At 36.7% G+C, this 26,829-nt stretch overlaps 1 protein-coding gene across 3 annotated transcripts in view; it reads left to right on the top strand.

Annotated features, from left to right (window-relative positions):
* KLHL3 (kelch like family member 3) overlaps positions 1–26,829 on the top strand; it is a 382,736-nt gene that overhangs the window by 26,461 nt on the left and 329,446 nt on the right. For 2 of the 3 annotated variants that reach the window (XM_077138537.1, XM_077138538.1), the window contains exons 2-3: positions 813–971; positions 4,546–4,673. The gene's annotated coding sequence lies outside the window, so the exon portion shown is untranslated. The remainder of the gene's footprint in view (positions 1–812; positions 972–4,545; positions 4,674–26,829) is intronic. The other variant, XM_077138539.1, reaches the window with a different exon arrangement.

The following is a 26,829-nucleotide window of genomic DNA, read 5'->3' as shown; positions in this document are numbered from 1 at the left end:
CCATATCTTCTGTGTATTGAAGAGATGTTTCTTCCTAAATATGATGTGCAATGTTGAGTTGTTTAGAATTAAGATTTAAATGAGTATATTTTCTTTATTTGGTGCAAGAACTATCTTACTAAGTAAACAGAATGACATAGTACAGTTTAGGAAATACAGACTTTGGAGCCAATTAGACTTGGGATTGAACACTGACTTTGGCATCCTATCTTGAGCCAAGTGTTGGACATTTCTGAGTCTGTTTCCTTACTTATAAAAGGGGGATAATAATGCATTTCTCAAAATGGGATTGTGAATATTAAATGAGGAATTTTTACAAAGCATTTATCTCAGTGTTTAACATGAAGTAGATCATTGTGCTTGCTACCATTCCCTAAATTATTTTTTAGGAAATTTATACAATGCAGTATTTAGAAAATCATGCATTAATTTTCATTGTTTTACCCTTTAAAAAATGTTTATTCTCATATTTCCTTTTTTTGTCTGTATGCCCAGAACTCACTAGGAAAATAGGTAAGATTAACACATGAAATAAACCAATCTTTTCATAGCTAATAAAGCTATTGTTTCATCAAAATAAAACAACTAAGTTTTTTACATTTTCTCGTTTTTTTGAGGAATCATTTGCAATTTGAAATAACAATTGTTCAACAATATAAATTTCTAAGTCTATAACAAATCAGCTATTAAACTTTAAAAAATGAATTAAACTTCAAGATTGTGATAAAAAATAAATAAGAAAGCTTATACTACTTTTCCTTAGAATCTGGAAGTCATCTATGTCTGCTATCTGTTCTTGCTCTCTGTACCAGTGAACTTGAGCTGTGGCTGTGGCCTGGACTAGGCATTCAGACACAACACACTGACCTCTGGCTGTGGAGATGTCTTGCAGATGCTGAAGAACAAAAACAGATTTCAGAGAGTGGAAGAAACTGTGTCACTGGATACCATGTTTTGAGATGCCAGTTGCAGTAAGTATGCATTCTTATTCATCATGATTATTGATGGCTGGCTATAACTTAATCAAAACAAGTAGCTGCTGGACATTCTATTGAACTTTATAGGGTGCTTTACATTCAGTCATGAGTTATTTTTATCCTAAATTCATAGAATTATGTTTAATGAGAAAGTTGTTATTCACTTTTCTGAGAGCCATTTTTCAGGTTAGAATACAAATTAATTGAAAGTCTTCATTTTGTTGGATTTGATTATGTATTATTTAGTACATATCTAACCACAGTAATAGTCTTTATTTTCGATCACAGTAGCATGGGCAGTACTATAACTTGTTTAGAACCCTGGCTCATGGCTTAGAGGACTTGGGCCAAAATCTCAACTCTATCACTAGCTGGTTGGGGCCAGTTATAGGAACTTGGAAAGGCTCTTAACCTCTTTAGAACTTAGGTTCTTTAACTGTGAAATAGAGCGAACAAAATGCTAAGCCTACCTTGAGGTTTTGAGGTTCTTTTCAGATAAATAGTTTGAAAACTTTCTGTAAAGAATGAAGTTATACTGATACATGAATAGCACTTATTGATTTTTTTCTCTCTTTTCTTTTTTTTTTTAGTTTATGTGAATAGTATTTTATAACAATAACTAGCCTCAAAATGCATAAATAAGTGGGTGCGTTTGTGGTAAAATTTTCCCTGTAAATCCTGATGCTCTCCCTGCCAGTCCCAGGATTCTCTAGAATCTAGAAATTACACTTCAGATTACAATTTGGCCCCAAGACCTGAGAGGAAATAGTTGAGATCTTTCTACCAGATGAGTGGTGGGTGACATATAATGATCAACCTACCCCTTGAGGCTTAACACTCAGAGATGCATTAACATAGGGAAAGAATACAGCAAAAGAGGAGATTTATAGAAAAAAAGACACATGTACCTGATAGTGTCTGCTGAAAGCAAGCTTCCTAAACTGATAGCAATGCTTCTTATACTTCTTAATGACAGTGTTTTCTGTGTGTCCCTTTCTGTATCTGATGCTGGTTAAGTCCCTGCCCTGCTTTTCATGCCTTGGGCCAGCAATGGGTAGTGGCTCCAGTTAGGCAGAGAGGCCAGAGAAGGATTCAATCTTAGTTTGGTTTGACCTAGATGATTGGATCCTGCTATTTTCTGTACGTGATAGGGAGTCTCACAGTCTGACAAGGATTGCTATACTCTGAATGTGACCTGAGCAGGAAATAGATATTGCTTCACTCATTGACTTCCTTAGAAGGGTATCTGATGGCTAGTTTTGAGAATTTGATTGCTTTTAGGTCTGGCAGAATATGGTCTACTTGTTAAGTATTGTCATTCTGAACTGGCAGACTGACACAGAGCAGAAAGGAAAAGAAACCAAGGATAAACCATGAATTGCTCTGAGACATTGAACAAACCATTCTTTCTTTCTTGGCCTCAGTTTTCTCATGTATAAAATATATACTTGATCTCTGAGGACCTTTCCTTCTTCTTATTACTTCAATAATGTCTACAATTTATCTATAAATTCCAAACTACATCACTCAGGATGGATAGATTACCTTGATAAACACAGGTGCTACAACACAAGTGGATTCTTTCAGGCTGCTATAGGGACTTTGCATCTGGTTTAAGGACTAGAAAAGAACATGACACTATTATCCATATTGTCAAGGCCCTGAAACCCAAGCACATGGTGGCCATGAATTAACTGGTTCAGTTTTAGCTGTGACCAGTTGCTGCTAATGATAGCCTCAGTTTTCTCTTCGAAAAGGATTGTGCATCTCCTTTATATGCCATTTTGGAGGTCTGCTCCGGTGCCACCCTTTCTTCGCTTTTCTAGCATTCTACCAGCTGAGATGGTGAAATACAACGCTGGACAATTACATTTGAGAAATGGGTGTTGGCAAGTATTTAGAGACTGCATATTGGAGGTTTAAATAACTTCTAAATTTTACTGGTTAGATTTTTTCATTTCCATACAGTTGTTCTAGTTGGAACTTTTAGGTTTTCAAAAAGCATCCCCTCCTTTTTTTAATTAAAAGGAAGTTCATTCTTTGGATAGCTGAAATACTCTGTTACAGGACTGAGCTTCTAGAAACCAATTGTTTTATGATCTGAGTACACAAAGACAAATGGCCAAGCCACGGAACTACCATGGAGTTACTTCTGAGATCCTTGGATTTTTTTCTTGTTCATATTGAAGCCATGCAACTGGAGGCTTTCCTCACATATGCTTTTCAGAAAAGTTACATTGATTTCTTCCTCTTTGTGTCTATTACACGGACAGTCTCAGAAGGCCTAAAACTGAACCTACCCTCTGAGGGTCAGTACACAATGGTTGAACTGAGATAGAAGAACTTAATCTGGTGTTGGAAGTGTCATTAACTGGAGAACTAATGGTCAGAGAAACTCTAATGGTTTTCTTCTTTATCCTCTTGGGGGAAACAAAACCAAATGCAATACAGTGAAAGAAAGGTTAGCGGTGACTTTTATGGAAATGCCTAACTGTATCCATTTGAATGTTCATACATTTTACTATAATCTTTATTTTCTTATTGACTTGCATAATTTAAGTGCTTTTTTTTCTTTTTTCTTTTTGATCAATTATTAGTGGATAATGTTTCCCAAAACTTACAGATTAGATTTCCTTTGCCTTAGGTAATCAGTGGACAGTTGCTAAATCACTTATATTGTGCAGAAGGGATAATTTTAAAGCAAATAATCACTTTGAAGTTTGTCTGGAAAGTCTTAGATTTTTTTCATGTTTCTTTTTAAGTGGATTTTCCTTTATATTCATATAAAATGTACATCCTCATGCTATTCTGCACTTATTCTGACATTTTCATAGCATATTCCAAGCACAATCCCTGAGAGAAAATTTTTTCTTATTTATCTGGGTACCTTCAAGAAACAGAATGAAAGAAATTCTGTCTAAATCTCACTGGGATTTAATAAAATTTAGTCAAGTGTATTGTTTTCGCACTAGGATGAATAAATTAGTTACATACAGATGGCAGGTGAATCCAGAACATCTGACCTGTTGGCTAAGGTTGAAACTGCTTTAACATTCTCAATTTTTTAAATCCAGAGATTTACTTTTACAGCTTTAGCACTTGTACCCAGAAGAGGTATTGAGTCATTTCTCCAAAACATCATTTTAGAGGGCATTAGATTAGTGTCTATGAATTTGTGTTTTGGTTTGAAGCCTTTGGCATATTTGTTATAATAAGAATTCCATTGAAATCCATTGTTATGTTTACTATAAGAAGGATGTTGTCAATGTTAATATTATATCTAGGAGAACTTCCTAAACAAAATATATCAGTTCCTAGTATCAGGAATAATTGGGCTTCTCCTGTACTACTAGGTTTTTTTTTTTCCTCATAGGCAGTATGAATCTTAATACTGTATGTGTTTCCCTTTGTGTTAGAGCTTGCTTCATAGCCAGTAATCAACAGAGATTAGACCTGGGATCACCTAAATTTATAACCTGATGCTTTTTTTCACAATATCTGTGGTGATTTATTTTCCCATCCCAACATTTAGGTCGCATGGCCTAACAAAGAATTTTTATTCTTCCAGGTAGAAGAGGTAGATTAGAAGATATGAACTAACCTGAATAACAAAATATTGTGATTTCCAGAAAGCTGTTGATTTATGGAAATAGAATATTTGAAATAGGAACTATTCCAGCAAAGCCAGGATATAAGGTCAGTTAATTATATGACAATGCTTTAATGAAAAAAATTAGTTCCTACTTACAGTCTTTTACAAATAATTTTTAATATCATTATTAGAACAAGATTAATCTCCTCCTAATCTCAATATATAATCCCTTGCCACTCTGTGGCTTTCTTCAGCCTTTGAAACCTACTTTATCAACCTGAAGTTTTATAACTATATTAGGCTTCATTTGGTTTAGACTAAAACTTAGGTGATATAAAAGATTTACTAATACTGCTTCTTGTTTTATTTATTAAGGGGTATAGTGACTACAGAGTGTTAATTTTATTGTTTAAACGTACATATATATTATATTATTATTTTCTGCATATATAATAGTTCATAATAAATTTGCAAGATTAAAACAAGTCCACGAACAGGAGATACCTTTTTTCCTTATAAAAGTTAGTTGTTTCATTTTCACAGAACAGATAGAGTTATTCTTTTGTAGCTCAGAAGAAGATAGGTTCTATTCTGTGCTTTTACATGGACTAAAGGGATTAGAATCACGTACACATTATCTTTATGTCCAAAATTGGGTACAAGGAAAAAGAATCTATACCTACAGACTCTCCAAACAGGATTGAATCAAAGTTTGAAGTGTTGGCTGCATTTGTTAGACTTCGGTCATTTTTCCAATGAGCAAATGAAAACTTTACAAATTCCCAATCTGTTGAATCAGTGAATACTTTGCAATACCTCCTATGTCAAGAGCTAGAGCAACACGATAAAATTTAGAGTTAATGGACACAATTAAATTATATGAAAAGCCTAGCAGTGCAATAGATGCATAATACTAATGTACGAACCATCTTAATAGCACCATAAGACATCAGAGACATTAATGTCATAAAACATTAAATAGTGCCCATGACACCCAACATGCTTTTAAAAGTAAGTGCTATGACTTTCCTAGACTTGACTAGTCTAGGAAAACTGCAGAGGGTGGGGTTTCAATTGGGCTTTAAGAATGCTTAAAATTTGAAAGGTGAAATATGTATGAGAAAGCAGTGTTTGAGGTGAGTGATAGGGGATAGGTAGAGAGAAGCAAATAACATTTATGGGATACTGAACTATGTGCCAGGTACTGTGCTTATCCCTTTATCTCATTTGTGGGGAAAGTGTTCTATGATGTTAAATGATGTGGGATGTTCTGAAGTCAGACTGTATAGATTTATCATGTTTCAGGTATGTGAGGCTTACTGTCTACCAAAGCTGCCAGAATGCAACACACCAGAGGTGGATTGGCTTTTAATAAAAGGGGATTTATTTAGTTAAAACTGTATAGTTCTTCAGAGGAAAGGCAGCTAACTTTCAACTGACATTCTTACATGGGAAGGCATAGGGCGATCTCTGCTGGCCTTCTCTCCAGGCCTCTCGGTTCCAACAACTTTCCCCAGGGTGATTCCTTTCTGCATTTCCAGAGGCCTGGGCTGAGCTGCAAGTGCTACGATGAGGTATGCTGAGCTGCTTGAGCTGTGCTATGTTGAACTCTCTCATTTAAGCATCCAGCCAATTATATCAAACATCATTCATTGCAGCAGGCATGCCTCCTAGCCGACTGCAGATGTAATCAGCAACAGATGAGGTTCACATGCTATTGGCTCATGTCCATAGCAATAGGACTAGGCACCTTCACCTGGCCAAGTTGACACCTGAAACTAACTACCACACCCTCTAAGACTCAGTTTCCCTCTTGGTAACACAGGCATAATGGCGTATGTTTCTAGTGTTTTGAGGATTAAATGAGATGCCTTACAAAAGGCACTCAGTATCTGCCATATATCAAGTGCTCAATAATTGTTAGAGCTATTATTATTGTGGTGGTGGATGTTATATGTAGGTCCAGGTGAAACTTCACCTTTACATAGAGGTTTCTAATCTAGCCCTCCTTGTTTTTCTCCTCTTGTGAACTTAGAGGCTTGTGCTGGTTCAAATTTGTTGTGTACCCCAGAAAAGTCAAGTCCTTTAATCCTCATTCAGTATTGCTGGGTGAGAGCTTTTTGATTGTGTCCATGGAGATTTGACCCACCCAATTGTGGGTGGTAACTTTTATTTGTTTATTTATTTTTAATTTTTTAATGCATGGGCTGGCACCAGGAATCGAACCCGGGTCTCTGGCATGGCAGGTGAGAACTCTGCCACTGAGCCACCATGCCTCAGACACTTTTGATTAGATAATTTCTATGGGGATGCGTCTCTACTCATTCAAGGTGGGGATGCGTCTCTACTCATTCAAGGTGGGGTTCCTTACTAGAGCCCTTTAAGAGGAAACCATTTTAGAAAAAGCTTTAGCGTCCACACACCTTTGGAGATGAAGAAGGAAAATGCCCCTAGGGGAGCTTCATGAAAGAAGAAGTCAGGAGAGAAAACATGGCACATCATCATGTGCCCTTCCAGCGGAGAGAGAAACCCTGAACTTCTTCCGTCTTTCTTGAGTCAAGGTAATGTCTTGTTTGTGCCTTAATTTGGACGCTTTCATAGGCTTGCCTTAATTTGGACATTTTCACAGCCTTAGAACTGTAAATTTGTAACTTCATAAATTCCCCTTCTTAAAAGCTGTTCTGTTTCTGGTATATTGCATTCTGGCAGCTTTCAAACTAGAACAAACTCTATAATACACTTCTGTTTTTAGCTATTTTATGGTGGTGCACCGTTCATTTGGATGTTCCTTAAGATCTTGCCTTATGTTTCCTGTCATCAAAGTGCCTAGTCCGGTTGAACACACAGTATTTGTGGAGTACATTGATTATATAGATTATTGCATCCGGAAATACTGTGATTAGTTGTTTTAGGAAGTCTGTGTTACTTTTACTATATCCCATGACCCCAACTAAAGAGAACAGAAAGAGAAAATCCAGCCCTGATAATGGAAAGGTCATACTGGGCCTCCTAATATCACACATAATTCTTTTCCTAAGCGTGAACAATCAAGTTTAATAGATAAGGCACCAGGCTGCCAATGCTGTCATTTTAACCATAGGGTGTGGGGGCGAAGCAGAAGTTCCTATCACCTATCCTTGATCTTTCAGCCAATGAAAGGAGATAATAATAACGGAACCAAGAAATGCCCTGAATCTTACTTTGGAATATGTCACTGGTTAGCATGAGTTAAATAATCTGCCTGAAGATAGTATAGAAATGGATAAAAATACAGAAAGGCCAAGTAGTTTGTGAGAGAGAGAGCACTAATTTAGGATTAAGGAAATTTGGATTCTGGTTCCAGATCTGTCATTAATTAATTATATGACCTAGGGTCTCATTTATCTCATAGTTAATGAGAAATGAGATGGTCTCTAAGGTTTCTTATAGTTTTAATGTTTGTTCTCTTTTTTTTTTAACGTCAAATTCTGGTCATGGTTTCAAGTCTCTGATTTTCAGAATTAGCAGAGTAGATGAAATTATAACAGAGAATAAGGCAGATGAAAGATGGAGTTAAAAAGAAAAGTAGTCTGTATTTAAGGTAGTGGCTTTGCCTCTCTGAAATGCAGAGGTTTGAAAGATGATGAGCTGAGCCTTGGAAACTACTTAAAGAGTTTAACATGTTATTTATTTGTAAAAACAAATCTTTCAGAACTAATTTGAATAAAAGCTGAAGCAAAATAAAAAGAAAAGAAATACATCTCTTTTCAGAATGGTATAATTTTTAAAAGAAAGCTAACTCTTAAATATTTTTCCCTTTGCTAAAGCCACTGTATTGTTTCATTTGATTCCCGTGCACTTTCTTCTAGAGGGTAGAAAAGAAAATCTTCAAAGGAAACACTCTTTTTGCTTGACTGGCATGAGATAATACCATGCTCTAGGATATCAAAGTGAAAATATGGATTAAGAGTATGGGTAGGCCCTGCATATGACCTGTCCTGAAGTGTTCCTTCTTGATGTTAGGTAGCAGTAGGGATGTCCTTGAGAGAAAAAATAGCTGGAGATTTTACTTTGGTGTTGAGTTATGTTAGAAGGCTTCATGTATCACGTAAATGGTAACCTTTGCTGAGTGTAACCCTAGCTCTTTGTAAAGAGAACAGAATTAGACTCTACCAAATGAAGAGTCCAAGACCTTGGCAATCTTACCCTGGAAAAATGACAAGATACATAGAGATCATACAAAGGAACAATGATATTGTCCTTATAATTTGTCCCAATAATGAGGATGTTTGCAGAACTATGCTAACTTCATGGATCTAATGTAGGAGTTTGGTTCAGTGGTCTGAAAAATAAATGATTAGCTTTATTTAAAAGTGAACAATTGGGCGGGCAATGGTGGCACAGTGGCAGAGTTCTCACCTGCCATGCCAGAGGCTTGAGTTCGATTCCTGGTGCCTGCCCATGTGAAATTTAAAAAAAAAGTGAAAAGAAAGAAGTGAGCAATTGAAGATCTGATATTAACTACATTAAAAATACTGGGGAAAGAGAAGTGAGATAAAGCTAGTTTAGCAATGTATGGTATCTTACATGTTTTAAAATGTCTGATTAGTGAAAATATTTAAAATGTACACAATAAGCTAAACTTGATGCATTCTTTTACAATTGAACTTAAGTTATTTGGATGGAGATACTTATTGTGCTATTCATATTTATTTTCTTTTATTTGCCTATTTTATGATCTAGTTTTTATTTTAAATATTAATTTAGCTCCTATTTGTTAACAGTGGTCTTGCTAAGTAGCCTTTATTCACATAAAGATAATTAATTTGAAATGTCCAAAAAAAAGCATCAGGTACTGGAGAAAAAAAATATATATATATTTTTAAATTTTGAATTCCACTTAACAGAGGGAGGCAGAGACAAAAATAGTGGAGGAATGAGCTACATGAGTTAAATCAGAAAAGTGGTTGTGTGTAGTGTGTACAATGACTTCTATCTCTTTTGAACAACTGCAGAATGTACCTGTGAGCTTCTGCTTTCCTCTGTGCCCACTGGTATCAGTCCTTGCAAAAATGAATGAATCTGACTTGTGAACATACTCAGGTGTCTGGAAGAAAAGTGTAGTGATACTTGTCATCCACTAAGTATTTTGATGGTGGTTTTGAAAAGCTCTCAAGGAAGTTTTGTTACTTGGGGAATTCTAAAGATATGCCTCACCATTTCTTTCCCACTTCATCTAGGACATTTTCTAGCAACACTGAATTTTAATTTTTCCAGGTCTCTTGATTCTTTACCATATTGCCTTCAGTCTTGTCTCTATCTCTGTCTTTTGTTCTCTTGCTCTCTTTCTTGCTTTTCCCACATCAGGGAGCTGTTGTTTTCTAGGTGACCATAATTTACTTGGTCACACTTGAAGTTTTACATTTTCCCCAGGGTTTTGTTAAAGTTCTTGATTTTACCCAGTGCCAAGAAGGAGGTCTTATTAATCAACCATCTCTCTATGTTAGAGAAAAAAATATATTCACTGTTCTGGTGTTTCAATATAAAATCACTTACTATATGAAATTATTTTAAAAGATAACCACTACACACTACGTAGCATACAAATTCCTATCCATGATACAGCCATTACTGCACTTGTTCTACTGTTTTCAAGGTCCACATTGTTCTTGACTTTTCTCAGCCTGCTTTTCCATCGAAGGATATGACATCTCGTCGTGAGCTAATAATGACATCACTTCCTCCCCAGGCTGAGATCCTCATGGGCTTGGAAACACCTGAGACATATCTTGAAACTCGCGTTCATGGAAACACTCTTTTGGAATATGGTCTTTCTTCTCTGGCCTGGTGTTTTATGTCAGGAATTCCAGAAGGCTCACTAGGCAGTTCATCTTTGATCCATGTTGTGTTGTCAATTATTGTCAGCTGGGGCTGTCTCTCTCTCTTTCTCTCTCCAGATAGTGTTTCATCCTACAGGGCCTCTACATATAGCTTGGGCTTCTCACAGCACCTCAGGGTAGTTGGATTTCTTACATGGAGGGTGAGGGCTTCAAGAACAAAGTTTTGAAGAGCTCGCTCTCTCTCTCTTAAAGAAAAGCTTTCAAATTTTGTTTTGTCATCATTTCTTGGACCCTCAATTATAGAAATATAGGAACTGATTTTAAAAGACTCAAGCTGTAGAATTCTACATAAAAAAATTCAGGCCTTAGGGCTCAGACACTAAGGTAAACAGATGTTTGGGTTAAAATATGTGACAAGTATTTTTACTTTGTTTTTGTTAAGGAACTTCCAAATTTAGCTAAAAATTGGGCTTAGGATTTTTTATCCCCTTATTTGAGGGTGAAATATTGGCATTGTACCAGCCTTGAGGCAAAGGAGCAGATGTGACAAAGGCTCAGACTCCAGGAGAATTCTATAACACTTCCTGGGTCTTATTTGCCAACTCATGCAATGACTATGCTGATGAGAGATATCAGGAGACAAGGTGCCTATAGTTGAGAGCCTTCCTATCTTGGAAGCAATAAACAATTTTCAATTCAAGTTTTGGATTTTTTTGGTTGTATTTTGCAAGCTCTTCTCACCTCTTTTGTCTGTCCTTTTCCTGAAACCTTCTTTCACACACACACTGCAATGTATTCTTCCTTCAGACTTAGCCCTCCAAACCTGTCACTTCCTTTAAGACCCCATCAAAACTGACTCGTTTTATGCTAATCTCCTGATAGACTGGTTCAGAAAGAGTAAATTTCTTCATGTATGCAATTCACCCCTCCATTTGCCTTTAAACAGGGAGAGCCATTGCTTTTGTCCAAATGACACCCTCTCCAGTATTCTAAGGTAAACAAGCCAATTGGCAAATCATCTTGAGTGTGGGGGAGATTAGATTCCTTTTAATGTCTTTCACATCCTGCTAAATACGGAAGAGACTTTGAAATTTAACCCTAAAATTTTATTTCCTTTAATATTTAACCTAAAATAGGAAGAGTATGTTTGTCTTTTTGATGCCTCTGGCTTTAGTATGCAAGTTTTGGTTATAAGATCATGTCCGATTTTTAAAAGGGGCTGTTCCTTTACTTTTTTTCCTACAAGCTCACCCAGAGATATTGCCAAGAGGAATACTGTGTGCACAAGGACAGCTAAAACCACATACTGTCTTAACTGGGAGTCAGATTACCTACCACATGGACAGTGGCATGTGCTAGGGCTGTGTGTAACTAAAAGAGTCCTAGAGAGGAGAATCAGTAGCATTAAGCAGCCTTTCGAAATTAAAAAAAAAAAGAGGAAGAAGAAAAAAAAACAAAACACCATGCCCAGCGACCTTCTCCAAGCTTGATTTTTCCCAACTATAAAATGTGGTTGATTACTAGGTACTTTACTAAGCACTTTCTGTGCATTATCTCATTCACACTTCACAAAATCTTCAAGATGTAGGGATATTATTATTCTCGTTTTACAAATAAGGAAACGTAAGCTTAGAGAGAATACACACATTGTCCAGTCACATAGATATTACGTGGTGGAGCCCAGAATAAAATCTACAATCTGTCTGTAGAGTAGAAATAGACCAGTAAATAAAATAAAGTAGAAGAGTGCATGCATGTTAATCTATCATAAGATGAATTATTGTATGTATTATGCATATGAGGCCTATTATTTTAAAAAAAATTGCATGCACATAGACACTCACACATCGAAGTAGTATGATTGGAGAATTTACCCTATCTACACAGTCTGCTAAATAGTAAGAGAAGAAAATTAAAATCACTACCTCAGCCTCACCTGTAGAGGGCTTTTTTGCATGGTATAATGTCAAAATGCAGATAACTTAAGCAGTTGTCCTATGTCTAGCCTGAGGCTCAATGAAGTCAGGTAGCTCTAACAACAACAAAAAAGACAAGAGCTCTCAACAGTAGCCCCAACAAAATATACTAATAGTATACTATCAAAATTTCTGTTCTGTTTAGTAATTTACAGAGTGTTTTCACAGAAATGATCAGAACATTCTTGCCTGCTGTTTACTGTTATTTCCTTCGATTCTTGAACGTAAGGTCAGAGGTACCTTTTCATGAATATCTTACAGGAATTAGATGTATTGTCCTCTTAATATTCTGCCAACATTTACATTTTATGGACAGCCTTTTCTAATCATTGAAATGACTCCAAGGTATGATGTAACATATCCTCTAAGGTCAAATCCACTTTTATTTATTTTAAAATAAAACTGTTGTCTGAAAAGAGTTTCCTTCTTATTATTTATCCTAGTAGACTAATGGAGTTTTGGCCAATTCTATGTAATATACAGGAATTACCAGATTTCAGAAAATTAGAATACAGTAAAATGCAATAACACTAAACCTATTTGAGTATTATTTAATTCTATTGATTTATAAGGTACTTTTAAGGACTTGAGGGGTATGCCACACAAATGAATTTTCCAGAAAATTGAAATAAACCTACGTGTGCCAAAATATTTTTTTAAGTAAAGAAGTAGATGCTTAGGGCAAAAATTCTAAAAATTCAGAGAACTCAGAAGGTATAAAGTGAAAAGTAAAAGTTGATCCTTTCCAACCCCCAATTTCTACTCTTCCTTTTCTACTATTAACAGTATACTCTTCCAGGAAACTTATCTTCACATATAACCATATATGTAGTTTTATTTTATTTTTTTATAAGTAGAATCATACTATACATACTGTTCTATACTTTGCTTTTCCACTCAATCAATATATGTATATCTGGATCATCATTTGGTAACAGCACATAAAAATCTACTTTATTCTTTTAAATTCCCACATAGCATTTTTTATATGATACATTATTTAACCAGGCTCCTTTTGAAGAATATGTGGATTGTTACAAACAGTACTCAAGTAAACATCTTTATAAATACATCTCTGCATACTTTAATGACTATGTAATACTATTACATTTTAATAGTATTGCCAAATTACTCTCTGAAAGAGTACATTCTCAACAGTTGTATATATTTAAGCCCATTTCCTTTTTCACCATTTTGCCAACTGACATACTTCAATATTTTCTCCTCTAATAGGTGAAAAATGGTATCTCATTGTTTTGTAGATTGGCATTTTTTAAATTATAAATGAGGTTGGGCATCTATTCATATGTTTATTGGTTACTTTTGCTTTCCCTTCTTGTAAAAATGCCTGTTTAGAAATGTGATCTTATAAACTGAACATAGAACCTTAACAATGTAGTTTTCAGCTACAGTTTTACAGTTAGACCATATTCAAGGTGAATATTTGCCACACCAAATACCCAGCACTGACGTGATGATGGTTGATCTTTCCTGTTTGATATGCAAAGGGCCAAAACAAAGAAATAAGATCTGTGATAATTAAATTCACTCACTCCTTTCTCTGCCCAGACAGTATATACTTTCCCACTCTAAGGAAAAGTAATCTTGGAAATAAATTTGTACCCTTAGTTGTAATTCTGTGAGTTTAGGGCTTATTTCCTTTTTTTGATCATCTATACAGTGTCTGTTTATTGTGACTACTTAGGAATGCCGAGGAAAAACAACAATAATGTTGGTATTTGTTTTCTCACTTGTGGCTCATGGCATCAGTGGGATGTAGAGTGGAATTCTTGCTGAGGAATATGATCCTCACTTGATTCTAATTTTATCATGTGGTGTAGCTTTTAAATATGAGAACAGCTGGTGTTGGATAAATTTGTCCCCACAAGCTGTAGGAGATTGAAATAAAATGACATATTCGGGGTTAAATCCAAATACAAAGGTGTAGAAATGACTGATTAATCTTTTGACTTTTCACTTTCAACGTCTTGGTGAAGAGGTGCAATTCATTGTGAACTCCTACCAAATAGTCCAGTTTGAAGCTTAATAAAGGCAGAATGCATGTCCTAACTTAAGGTCTAATATTTTATACTGTTTAAAAGGTAAAGCAGAAGTTTTGCTTTTCACCCCATCCTCCACCCTACTGATGAAATGATAGGGTATACATACCGGTTTTTGTTAGCAACCTTTCTTTGTCTTTCTCCCTTGAGTAAAAAGTTGCTATCAATGAAATAGTGGGACTCACACTTCCAGTTGGGCTGTGATAAAATCCTGTGTGATCTCTGAATATTTTTAAAATGTTGGGACCCCAACCTCCTAGTAGATTCTCCCTCAGGTGACTGTATAAATGTTTAGCTAATCACTTAGGGCTAAATAAGGGTAGTGAGCTCACAGAATAGTCAGTTTGCTGGCTTTTCTTCAGCTGACTGGATTAGTAAGGTGGAAATGCACTAAAAATAAATCAGGGCACAAATTCTCCTGCCAGGAGTTGAGGACTGAGATAACTTGTCTTTTTGGTTGGCGTTGACTTCATCTCCAGTGTTCTGGAGAGGCTTGGCCCTCTGGCAGATAGGAGCCAGAATGAGAAGCAGATAGTTTATTGTGCAGATAGGAGCCAGAATGAGAAACACATTTGGCCATGGACTAGTGTCATTAAAAGTCCTTAGCCCGTGTCACCATATGCCTATGTTGCTTCTTGCCAGGCTCAGTTAATTAGATCCTGCAACTCCTCTAGAAGATAGCTAAGTACACCAAGGTGAGAACTCAGAGTCAAACTCAGGGCCAATCTCAGGGGAAATCACTTGATCTCTTCTAGTTTTAAATATATCTTTGCTAGATGTCTTCCATATTGGTTGGTATCAATTATTCCCCTAAGGGGTCAGATTCTGCCAGAGGTGGAAATGTGGGAAGACCTCTTAAGAGCTCACTTCTAGGTATTGAAGATTTCATAATGATCCAAGATGTTACCTGCCGTGGAATAAGGATTTTTTTTGAATTTTAAAATACAGTATAACATATAGACAAAGCTAATAAAAAAGCAGTAGTTTTCAAAGTACTCTTCAACAAGTAGTTACAAGATATCCCAGAGTTTGTCATGGGCTACCATATGATCTTCTCAGATTTTTCCTTCTAGCTACTCCAGCATATAGGAGGCTAGAAGGCTTAAATATTTTTTTATCATCACAATCAACTTTCTTTTTTTGTGTGTGAAAAATAGCATATATACAAAAAAGCAATACATTTCAAAGCACAGCACCACAGTTAGTTGAAGAGCATGTTTCAGAGTTTGATATGGGTTACAATTCCACAATTTTAGGTTTTACTTCTAGCTACTCTAAGATATCAGAGACTAAAAGAGATATCAATTTAATGATTCAGCATTCATATTCATTTGTTAAATCCTGTCTTCTCTGTATAACTCCACCATCACCTTTGATCTTTCCATCCCTCTCTTTAGGGGTGTTTGGGCTGTGGCCATTCTAAATTTTTCATGTTGGAAGGGTCTGTCACTAATATGGGGTAGGGAGATCGAACTATTTGATGTTCTGGAGAGGCTTGGCCCTCTAGGTTTCAGGACTTATCTGGACCAGGGACTCATCTGGAGGTTGTAGGTTCCTGGAAAGTTGGAGTGAGGGTTCTTATTGCTGATTTTCTGTTTTTGTTGTTGCTCAGATGTCCTAAGTAGAGAGGCTTTGCCAGTCAGAAGAAATTTGTGGATCTCATTTGAACTGAAATGAGGGGAAATCCATTCAAATCTCTACCTTCTTAATATGTGTCCCTAACCTCTTAGTTTTTTAGAAAGTTGGATTTAACTGTAATAATAATACCTCACACTGAGTAAATGCTTGGTACTCACAAAATACTTTCATACATTTATCTTGTGACTTTCACAAGTATGTAAGAAGGCAGATTTTATTATTCCTTTATTAACTGCTGGGCTGAGAAAAGCCAACAAATTCAGAATTTAGTAGTGACTGGTGCTAAGAGTCCTGAGAGCCCAGGGATTTCTTGGTCAACTCAGTGATGTACAGTGTGACCCAGGGCTCTCTGAGTCTGGAGGTTTGTTATATTTTTGTAAAATAATTTATTTAACTCTTTCTATAAAAAAATGCATCCATGTTTTAGAAAATATGCAAGAGAAGACAACAAAATGAACTGCAATACTGAAAAACAAATTCCTTTGGTTTCCTCTTTACTCTTAGTTTTTTGAGTGAATCTGTGACATAGAAGTAAAGATCAAGTAGGTATCCAATAATAATACCTTATCCCTGCATTTAGCATAATGTGCATACGAGGTATTTTCATCCAGCCTCCTTCTCTGGGAATCCTTCATAGGTAGGTATTGGTTCCAGGCCTTCAGAACTGAGCTTTATAAGGTGAGCCAAAATCCCACACTATCCCTGGTAGAGATCAGTCTGTTTACTGCTCTCTTTTCATTACTGTACTGTTTCTTCTTTTCACAGAACCATCTGTCTTTCCTCTGACTATATCAGTATAATTTCTCTTCATCTTTCCCTGCTATTTGTCATTTCCAGGATTAAAGTTACCAGCAGCACTTTTGCAGGTCTTTCTTCAAATTCTGTCTGGCCTCTCCAGGACAGAGTCATGGGCCTAGATAACACTGAAGAGAGTGAGAGGACATGTATGGAAGCTACTGCTTTCTCTAGTCTTCCACTCACTCAGTTTTGCCCCAGCTTCTCAGAAGGTGTATCTGGCTAAAGAGAGAGTGCTGGGGAGTGCAGGGACTTAAACAGTCCAAATGTTTGGTTCCAGGAAATACTGAGTTCCAGTAGATCTCTGAATTTCCTCCTGAATTTTGCTTAGTGCTTAAAAAAGTAGGTCTTAAATAAGTGACTATTGATGAGTATGTGAGGGAATGTCTTTGGTTCTGAGAGTAGAGCTGGGAGACCACTCTACCTATAAATTAAAAGCATTAAGGATTGTGTTCTCTGTCCTGCTCCAAATTAGGAATATTTGATTTTCTGCATCTGCAGGATGAATAAGACACGAAAAAACCAGTCAATCAGCAACCTTGATTTCAAAGGTACTCACAGCCTCCAGGTCCTCCACTTGGTTTCTGCTCTTGCTGTCCCCATAGAAAGAGCCCTTCGAGGCTGGGTTTGTTTGATGTAGATCTCTGCTCTCTTGCAAGGAGGGGCATAAACTTGAATGACAGCTGCATGTAAGGACGTTAAGGTATTAATTGGAAGGGATGGGGAAGGGTCTGTAGCTCTAGCCTTCAATTTTTCACACTTGGGGAGTGCCCATCTTCCTAACAGAAGAGCAGGAAATATGTGACCCTAAGTTAACTATTAATAATTATACATCAAACCTAATGGGAATGAGGAATTAAAAGGCACAGTGCAAGCCAAAGGCTCATGGTGAGCAAAACATTTTTTAGCTGGAATGTGAAGAATTTTAGTCTTGGCATTTAAAGGAAATTTAAGCTACCCCCTCTTCAGAATCCACAAAACAGAAGATAACTCACAGTTGTTTGGGTCAGGATTACTAATTTTTATATTTCAGAAATAAAATACTAATTTTAGCATTGGCTTTGATGGAGGATCTATAGAAGGTTATAGATCTTTATAGAGAAGTACTTTTAATTGTGAAAGAGTACATTTTTTCTTGGAAGCTTTAGAGTTTTGTTTTATGCACTATATTTTGGTGCAGTAAGAGAAGTGGTTTTTTTTTTTAAAACATGGGCTGACTCCAGGAGTTGAACCTGGGTCTCTGGCTTGGCAGGTGAGAACTCTGCCACTGAGCCACCGTTGCCCACCCAGTGATATGCTTTTGATTGTACTGAATTGATCAGTACACTTAAAATGCAGTAAAAAGAATTTAGGTTCAATATGTAGGGATACTTCCTTTTATCATAAATAAGCCTTATCTGAAAATTTCTGTGACAAGTGTAGACTTCAATCCTCTGTAATAAATTATATGATTAAATAGCAGACTTTCATTTATAACCTACTGTGTATTTAGTACTGAATAGCTGAAGAGTGCTGTGGAAGAGCAAATGACAGGAAGATATAAGTGTCACACATTTACATACAAAAGTCATTCAGCTCAGCCAGTGTTTTTTTTTAGCATCTCATGTAGATCAACTACTTTATGTTCTTTTATTGCATGGCTCCACCCTTTTTTTCTGTCTAGTTTCAGCCAAATGTTTAAAAGTTAAGTGATGTTTGTTAGTCATGACAGAAGCTGGGGGAATTCAATGTAATCCTAGTTCCAGTAGTAGTGCAAAAAAGCAGAATTATCCTGGAATGATACATTAGACCATGGTCTTTATCGTCAAAGACTGGCATGTCATATCAGAAGAGAGGTAATTCATATGTTGTGATCATGAGTACTGATGATTCCCACTGTTACCTGTGGAATCTGTGACTTAGTATCCGGACCCCTAGAAACTGACTCTTAGCAGGCTGTCAAAGGTAAATTTTTAAACAAATGAGGACCAGATGTCCAGAGAGAGAAGCCATTTCTCAAGGCAGTGAATTGCTGCCAGAGAGGTATCAGGAAAAACTGTGAAAGACTGAGAAAAATGTACAGGGTGCTCTTTAGATTGTTAGGCATCAGCTAGTGCACCCTTTCAAGTTATTTGATTCTGTAGTGATCTGGTAACTTTCATTGTCTTTCAGCTATTTTACATGGGCAGGCACTGGGAATTGAACCCAGGTCCTCCGGGCATGGCAGGCAAGCATTCTTGCCTGCTGAGCCACCATGGCCTGCCCACTTTCAGCTATTTTAAACTCATTTAAGTTATAGAAAACTGATGGTAATGTAGTAATGCAAATGGTTCTTGTCTGTAGAAGTGTAAATGAATTTTGCCTGGTGGAGGTCTTACTGTTCACTTCTCTCCTCAACAAGAGGTTAGTTTTGCATCTATTAACAAATTCTTTTCAGTATTTCTGATTGCATTTTGACCTTTTTTAATAGCTTACTGGTTCCCTCCCTAATTAATGAATGAAATAAAATCTTTGATACGTGCTCATTTTTAATTTGTATGGCAGTCATGATTTTACCTTAGAAAAGTATGCTTTAAAAGGAGGAAATCAAGATTTTAGTAAGAGCCTTCCCATCTTCCCTTCATTGTGAGTAGGCATAGGCCCCGTTTATGTGGGTTTCTGAAATGCTAGGTAATCACTTAGAATTTTGAGCAATGCATTATATTTTGAGTATGCTGGAGAAACTAGTTATTGAAAAGAAATCTCTGATGATTCTCACCATAAAACTTATTAAGAACCCTAATTTAGGGTTCTTAATTTAAGATTTTATATGTTAGATTTTATTAAATTGATTCCTATAGAAAAAGTTATCTTTATTGGAGATAAATTAGAAAGGATTTTTTCCATTCCCTATATGACACATCTTTACATGGTGTTTTCATAGACCATGTTTGAACATTTTACAGGATCATGCAAGTGCCCTTAAGGAGCTCAGAAAAATGTTGCCATGGTGATATTATCTGTCATTGTGAAAGACTGCTGTGTGAGCTATTTCATGCCCTGAAATCTTGCTCAGAGCTATCTCTTTGTAAGAATTATTTGCTGATTTGTTTCTTTTGAAGTCCTGTATATTTGTTGTTTTGCAGCAGAATGCCCTATAAAGAACATAATTGCAAATATCCAGCTGAATGAATGGAGATAGTGCTTAAGTGCAAATGGGAGACGATTTACACAACCAGGGGACCAATAAGCATTTGGACTCAAGGGTTTCTAGATCTATATAGCTGAGGGGCCTAACTCATAGACCCACAATGATGATAAAGTTTCCCATCCCCAATAATAAATACATGGAATCACTGGTGCCAAAGGTTAGACATGATCCAGTGATCCCCTTTTCTAGGACTTTCCCTAACTCTCTAAAGATGTGATCTGGTCTTGGTAAAGACTATAGGAATTTCTTGAAGGACAATGTTTTCTAAACAGTGAAGTGATTCTTTTGGTTCTCTTCTGCATGATTCTCTTGGTTCCCATTTTTAGTGAGATGCACACACATAGAGGGCTTTCTTCAGTTCACCATACAGGACCAGCACAAAGGCTCCATCCATGACTCTGAAATATTGGACAATGTACCCTTGAAAAAGGCTTTGCCACCTTCATCTTTGAAAATCTTCCTCCAGCCATCAATGGTTCAAGTACACATGATGTTGGTTCCTTTGTGCCCAGATTGCGTTATTGCCACCTTAACATGGTGGAAGGGGTAAGAGACCACATCAGCTGTCATATACTGGGTGAACACTCAGCTCCCCACAATCTGTGCATTCTTGAGGCTGAGGAGCAAACTGTTCATCATATCAGACATGTCAAAATAGGCTGTTCTATAGATGTTTTATAGACACCTTACATAGAGATGTTGGAACCCTGGTACAGACCTTGGTGGCCTTCACCAGATAGTCTCCCAGGCCTTTGAATTCTTTTTCTGTGCTAGATTTCCAACATCAACAAAATCCAGCAGGTAAACAAAGCAGAGAGAAGTGGCTTAATTCACCCACCAGAGGCCAGATTGATGGCAAAATACTTCCAGAATTGTGTGTGCTGTCTATTCCTCCCAGAAACACCTGATTATACTTATCCATGATGCAAAGTTGAGGGGTTGGGTGGGAAAGTAGCAAATGACATTGGCCAAGATCCTCTCCAGGAGGAGAGGACAACCTGTTCCTTGGGAATGCAGACTGTATAGTTGTACAATACATTTGTACTATTTGTTGAAGGTGATCCATTTGCTAGTGTTGTACCTTCAGCAGCAGCAGCTTGACTCACTCAATGGGGGCCATGGTCATCTTGGAGATGGTGGTGGAAATGTTGCTGGCCAGGAAGTCTTTGGAAAAGGAGATGCTGTTCTATCAAAATGGGCAGCAGAGCAGGTATGGGGCTGGAGTAGAAACATGGAAAGTCAGAAGAATGGAAAAGCCTGAGATGCGTTTTTAATGGGGATGTATAGTACTTTCTTAACAGTAACAATAATAATATTTATTGAACATTTATTAGGTGCTAGCCACTAAACTATGTATTTTCCATAGATTATCTCCTTTAATCCTACTACAATGTCAGCTCCTAAGGGTAAAGATCTTGTTTTTCTTGTTCATTGTTTTATCCCTAACATCTAATACGTTAACCTACCACAGAGAAGTTATTCAATATATGTATATTATATGAATAATCAGCCTTTAAGGAATTACTGTGATTATTTTCATTTTACAAATGAAGAAACTGAGGATAAGAAACATAAAGTAGTTTCTCTAAGGTCCAGTGAAGTCCAGATCACAGCTCAGGCAGCCTGACTCCAAAGTCTGCATCATATTGCGTTTTAAGCCATAGTAATCATTAAGAACAGCACTTTCACGTCTTCCTTCCATATCCTACAGTGCGTCTAGTTATTTTTGTTAAACGAGGAAGCAATTAAATTCATTTCAGTTCAACACTTGTTGGGTCTTATAATGAGAACTGGGAGTTAGCAAAACTAGATTCTGTTATGGGGTCTCATAGAAACTGGGTTACCTTGAGCAAATAATATGTTCTCTCTAGACTTTGTACTCCTCAAATGTAAAATGGAAAAGTTGGATTAGCTGTTGGTGACCTTGAACAGATAATATGCCCTCTCTAGACTTTGGACTCTTCAAATGTAAAATGGAAAAGTTGAACTAGCTGATCTAAGCCTGTTCCAGCAATAAAATATGGTGATTTTAAGAAATGGCACTTCAAATCTCACCAGTGAACTTTCCTCTGGGAGTTAGGGCTATGAGGGGTGTCATTGGTTTATGTATCTGAACCTTTAATCTAGAGGGAATAAAAAAGGAAAGAAGGGCAACAAAATCATAAATATATGATTGTAGTGGTTGAAGAGGAAGTAAAACATTTATCCGAATACAAAGAAGCCTCAGCTCATCTCTCATGTTAAGAAATGAGATTTACTTCTATTCTGGTCCTTTCTTTTGAGAAGTATAATAATATCAGCAACGATAACTCAAAGTTAGTTAGCATTTTATAGATTCTCAAAGCTTTTTTTCTCATTTTTGCCTTAGAACTATGCTGAGAAATAGTTTGGACAGAGTATTTGGGATAATCAGGAGCTTGACCATGGTCACATAGTCTATTGATTCTTGACTGGAGAAACAGCCCCAGTCTGTTTCTTCTCACTCTTTAAAGATGTTATGAAATCCTTATTTTTTAATGTCATAAAATTTTCTTTTAAATTCTCTTGATTCAAAGAGAGCCTCAATGCAGCGCCTTGGAGGGCAGTGTGGTGGTTCCAAAGGAGGCTAGAAGTGAGGTTGCCATATGATCCTGAAACCCCATTGCTCAGTATATATCTGGAGGAACTAAGTGTGGGAACACGAATGGACATTTGCACACTGGTGTTTATGGTGGCAGTGTTTGTGATTCACAATGGATAGAGGAATGGAAAGGGAAACTATAGTGTATACATACAATGGATTACTGAGCACCTGCCAGAAGAATGAAATTTTAAGGTATACAGCTAGGTGAATGAACCTGAAAAAGTCAGAAACGAAAAAGACAAGTATTATCATGTTTCACTCATATGGACTAACTTTGTTATATTATTTTATTAGCACATTTGGAAAAGGATAGAGTTTTAAAAATCTGTATTGGCATTTTTCATGATGAAACATCCTCCATCATGTAGAGTGTGATTGGAATTGACTTTCTTCCCTAATAGTTAACTGGACAGAAATTAATGTAAATATTTTGACACTAAAGTGAGATCTTAAGTATAAAGAAAATGAAGATCCTTCAGAACACATGTTAGTTTTGTCTCCACTTCCTATCTTAAAAAGAAAAAAATTTTTTTAAACATAACATCATACAAACACAAACATTCTTACCATATGATCATCCCATTCTTGGTATATAATAACTCACAATGTCATCACATAGTTGTATATTCATCATTTCTTAGGACATTTGCATCAATCCAGAAAAAGAGATAAAAAAATTCATAGATACCATACCCCTTCCCCTTAATATAAAAATTAAATTAATATAATTGTTTTTTTAACTTTAATATTAAAACTTGGTGAACTGAATTCGAGAGTATGGGCTATCAGGTTGGGGCCTATTGTAAAGGATCCTAGATTGCAGGCTCTTATAGCAGTCACATCTGTTCTGGAGTTGTAACTGTTATTTGTAGTTTCTGAGATACTGAGCTGTTTGATTATAACCTGGTCGTTCCCAGAAACTTCAGGTATTTATGTGCCACCTGAGACTTAGAGTTAGAGCTCTGAAGCTATGAAAATCAACACTACCCCATACAGGAACAGTTTAAAAAGTTGAAAAAGGGATCAGACTTTGCCTAGAGATATGAAGGAGGCTAATCTGGATAGGACTAAGGTAGATTAGAATACAGCATAAAGGATGATATTGTCCATATTTTAGAGCTTCAAATTCTGTGCGAGACCAAAAGGAGAGATGTTTATTTGGTGCAAAATTTATATTTTGGGTAGCGCATTATCTAATTTAACTTGTATATTTTCAGTTTAGTTGAATACATTGGGAATCTTGAATCTTGAGTAAGGTGTGAGATTTTGTTGGTTTGTCCAGGTTAGTGTGATGTCCTGATATATCCCAGAGAAATTTGGGCAGTGAATAAAGAAGTATTTGCAAAGTCTTTCTGGGAGACTGGGGAGGAAGGAGAAAATATTCAACTTCCCCATTTGGAGAATTTCTGATATTCTCGCAAGCAGTGGAGACAACCAGATCAGTGGGCCCAGCTCTCGACCTTGGGGTTTGCCCCTATGAAACTTATTCCTGCAAAGGATAGACTAAGCCTACTTAAAATTATGCCTAAGAGTCACCCTCAGAGAACCTCTTTTGTTGCTCAGATGTAGCCTCTCTCTCTAAGCCAACTTGGCAGGTGAACTCACTCCCCACCCCCCTACATGGGACATAAATCTCCCTGGCAGTGTGGGATGTGACTCCCAGAATGAGTCGGGACCCAGTGTCGATGGATTGAGAAACCCTCTTGATCAAAAAGGGGAAGAGAGAAGTGAGACAAATTTCAATGGCTGAGAGATTTCAGAGTCGAGAGGTTATCTTGGAGGTTATTCTTATGCATTATATAGATATCACTCTTTAGTTTATGGTGTAATGGAGTGGCTGGTAGTCCTGAAACTGTTGAGTTGTGTTCCAGTAGCCTTGATTCTTGAAGACAATTGTATATAAAGAAATAACTTTTACAGTGTGACTGTGTGATTGTGAAAACTTTGTGTCTGATGCCCCTTTTATCCATGGTAGGGACAGATGAGTAAAAAAATATGGATAAAATAAATAAATAATAGGGGGATTAGGGATAAAATAAATTAGGTATGGAAATACTAGTGGTCAATGAGAGGGAGGGGTAAGGGGTATGGTATATATGAATTTTTCTTTTTATTTCTTTTTTCTGGAGTGATGCAAATGTTCTAAAAAATGATCGTGATGATGAATACACAACTAGGTGATGATATTGTGAGCCACTGATTGTACACCATGTATGGACTATGCATGTGTGAAGATTTGTCAATAAAAATATATTTTTTGAAAAAAGAGCCTTATGACAGTTTTCCATTAGGTTTCTAGGAGTAGAGGATAATTTCTTAATAAATCAGATGATAATAGGATAGCAAAACTTCCAAAATATTGTGATAGCATTTTTAGAAAGAAGGTTTTTATAGATAAAGCACACATTTTAAAGCTCATTTGCTTTATATTTTAAATTGGGTTGTATGATTATCTTTCCTATTCTTCAAAGTTTAGCCAATAAATTCACCAAACACTTATCAAATGCCTGCTGTGTAGAAAGCACTATGCTGGATACCTAAAAAGTGATCCTTGCTCTCTATCCAATAAAAAATACAAAACCTGTACAACTAACCATTGTACATAATGGAAACTGTAAGTTCTGTAAGCTAAATGTAAAGTGTTATTGGAAATTAAGAGGAAGACACCCCTTTTGGCTTTAGTGGTTGAAAAAACTTCTTGAAAGACAAGGTGCTGGAGCCAAGTCTTGAAGGGTGTATATCTTGAGAGGGGTGGGGAGGGATGATGATGATGATGATGATTTGAGAGCCATAAGTAGTTCAGTAGTCCATGGGGGGAAGCCTAAGTAGTAAATAGTGAGTAATGGGAAGTAAAGAGAATAAATAAATTGGAAGCTGTGAATAAGTTTGTACTTCCTGACAACAATTTGTAGAAAAATCTCTTCAACTCTTGGTTCTTTTTATGCCTATGAATATTCCGCAATCCCACTCCAACCCTGAATAAAACAAAAGAAAAAATAATTAGTTCCTTCATTCAACAAATACTTATTAGGTACCTGACGTCTTCCAGGTGCTTTACTGGGATCATGAGATATAAAGATAAACTAGACATAGCCCTTTTTAAGGAGCTCACATTCTGGTGGGGAAGGCCAACTCTTTGTTGGGAAAGGGCTACATACAGAGTACCCATTTTATTTGAAATGGGTCCACCTTGAAAAAGAATGAGCTTGGCTGTACTGTGCTGATTGCCTGAATTCTGTTTTTAGCTCTTGGGAGCAACCTCAGAATGTGTGGCATACCATCAGAACAGCTGCATACTATATTCTGAAAATGACTAAATAGTGCCTCTGTTTTTCCAGAACTGTCGCAATGACTCTCACTGGGAAGGACAGCCAAGACCTTTCTTTCCTGCCTTGTGCTTTTGGATTCATTGTTCCATAGAAGTTAGAGGGGAAATTTCAGAATTTCTTGCTTTTATCCTAAAGAAAAGAGATATAAAGGGTACATGAGTTGTTCAGTGGTAGAATGCTTGCCTGTCCTGCAGGAGACCCTGGTTAGATTCCCAGACCCTGCACCCACAAAAAAAAAAAAAAAAAGAAAGAAAAGAGATGTGGAGGAAGAAGGGATAAGAGGATTACAAACTGTAGAGAGCTTTCATTAAAGAAAAACGTAAAAAATGATTTTTTGGTATTTCTTAAATGCAGTAAGAGAATAATAATTATTATAAATAATATTTATTGTTTACTTTGTTCCTTTCACTGTGATGGAGGCTTCAACATACAAGTTTGAGAAAAAATATGGAATTATTAAACTTTGCCACTGGGGAAAACCCAGATACTGTGCCAAATATTAGGGACACCCAAATCAATAGGCCAAGCCCTTGATCTTGAGGCTTTCTCTTGTGAAGCTTATGTATTTAGCAGAGGAGATTAGCCTACTATAGGTATGCCTGAGTTACTTCCAGAGGACCTCTTTTGTTGCTCAGATGTGGCCTTTCTCTCTCTAAGCCCAACTCTGCAAGTGAAACCATTGCCCTCCCCCTCATGTGGGACATGACATCCAGAGATGACTGTCTTTCTGGTGGCATGGCAGATGACTTCCAGAGATGAGCCTGGCACCAATGGGATCAACAATGCTATCCTGACCAAAAGGGGGAAAAGAAGTTTAACAGATAAGGTATCAATGACTGAGAGAGTTTAAA

The sequence above is a fragment of the Tamandua tetradactyla genome, chromosome 20 (genome assembly GCF_023851605.1).
Source record: "Tamandua tetradactyla isolate mTamTet1 chromosome 20, mTamTet1.pri, whole genome shotgun sequence".
NCBI lineage: Eukaryota > Metazoa > Chordata > Mammalia > Pilosa > Myrmecophagidae > Tamandua > Tamandua tetradactyla.
This window is presented reverse-complemented; position numbering and strand designations above follow the sequence as displayed.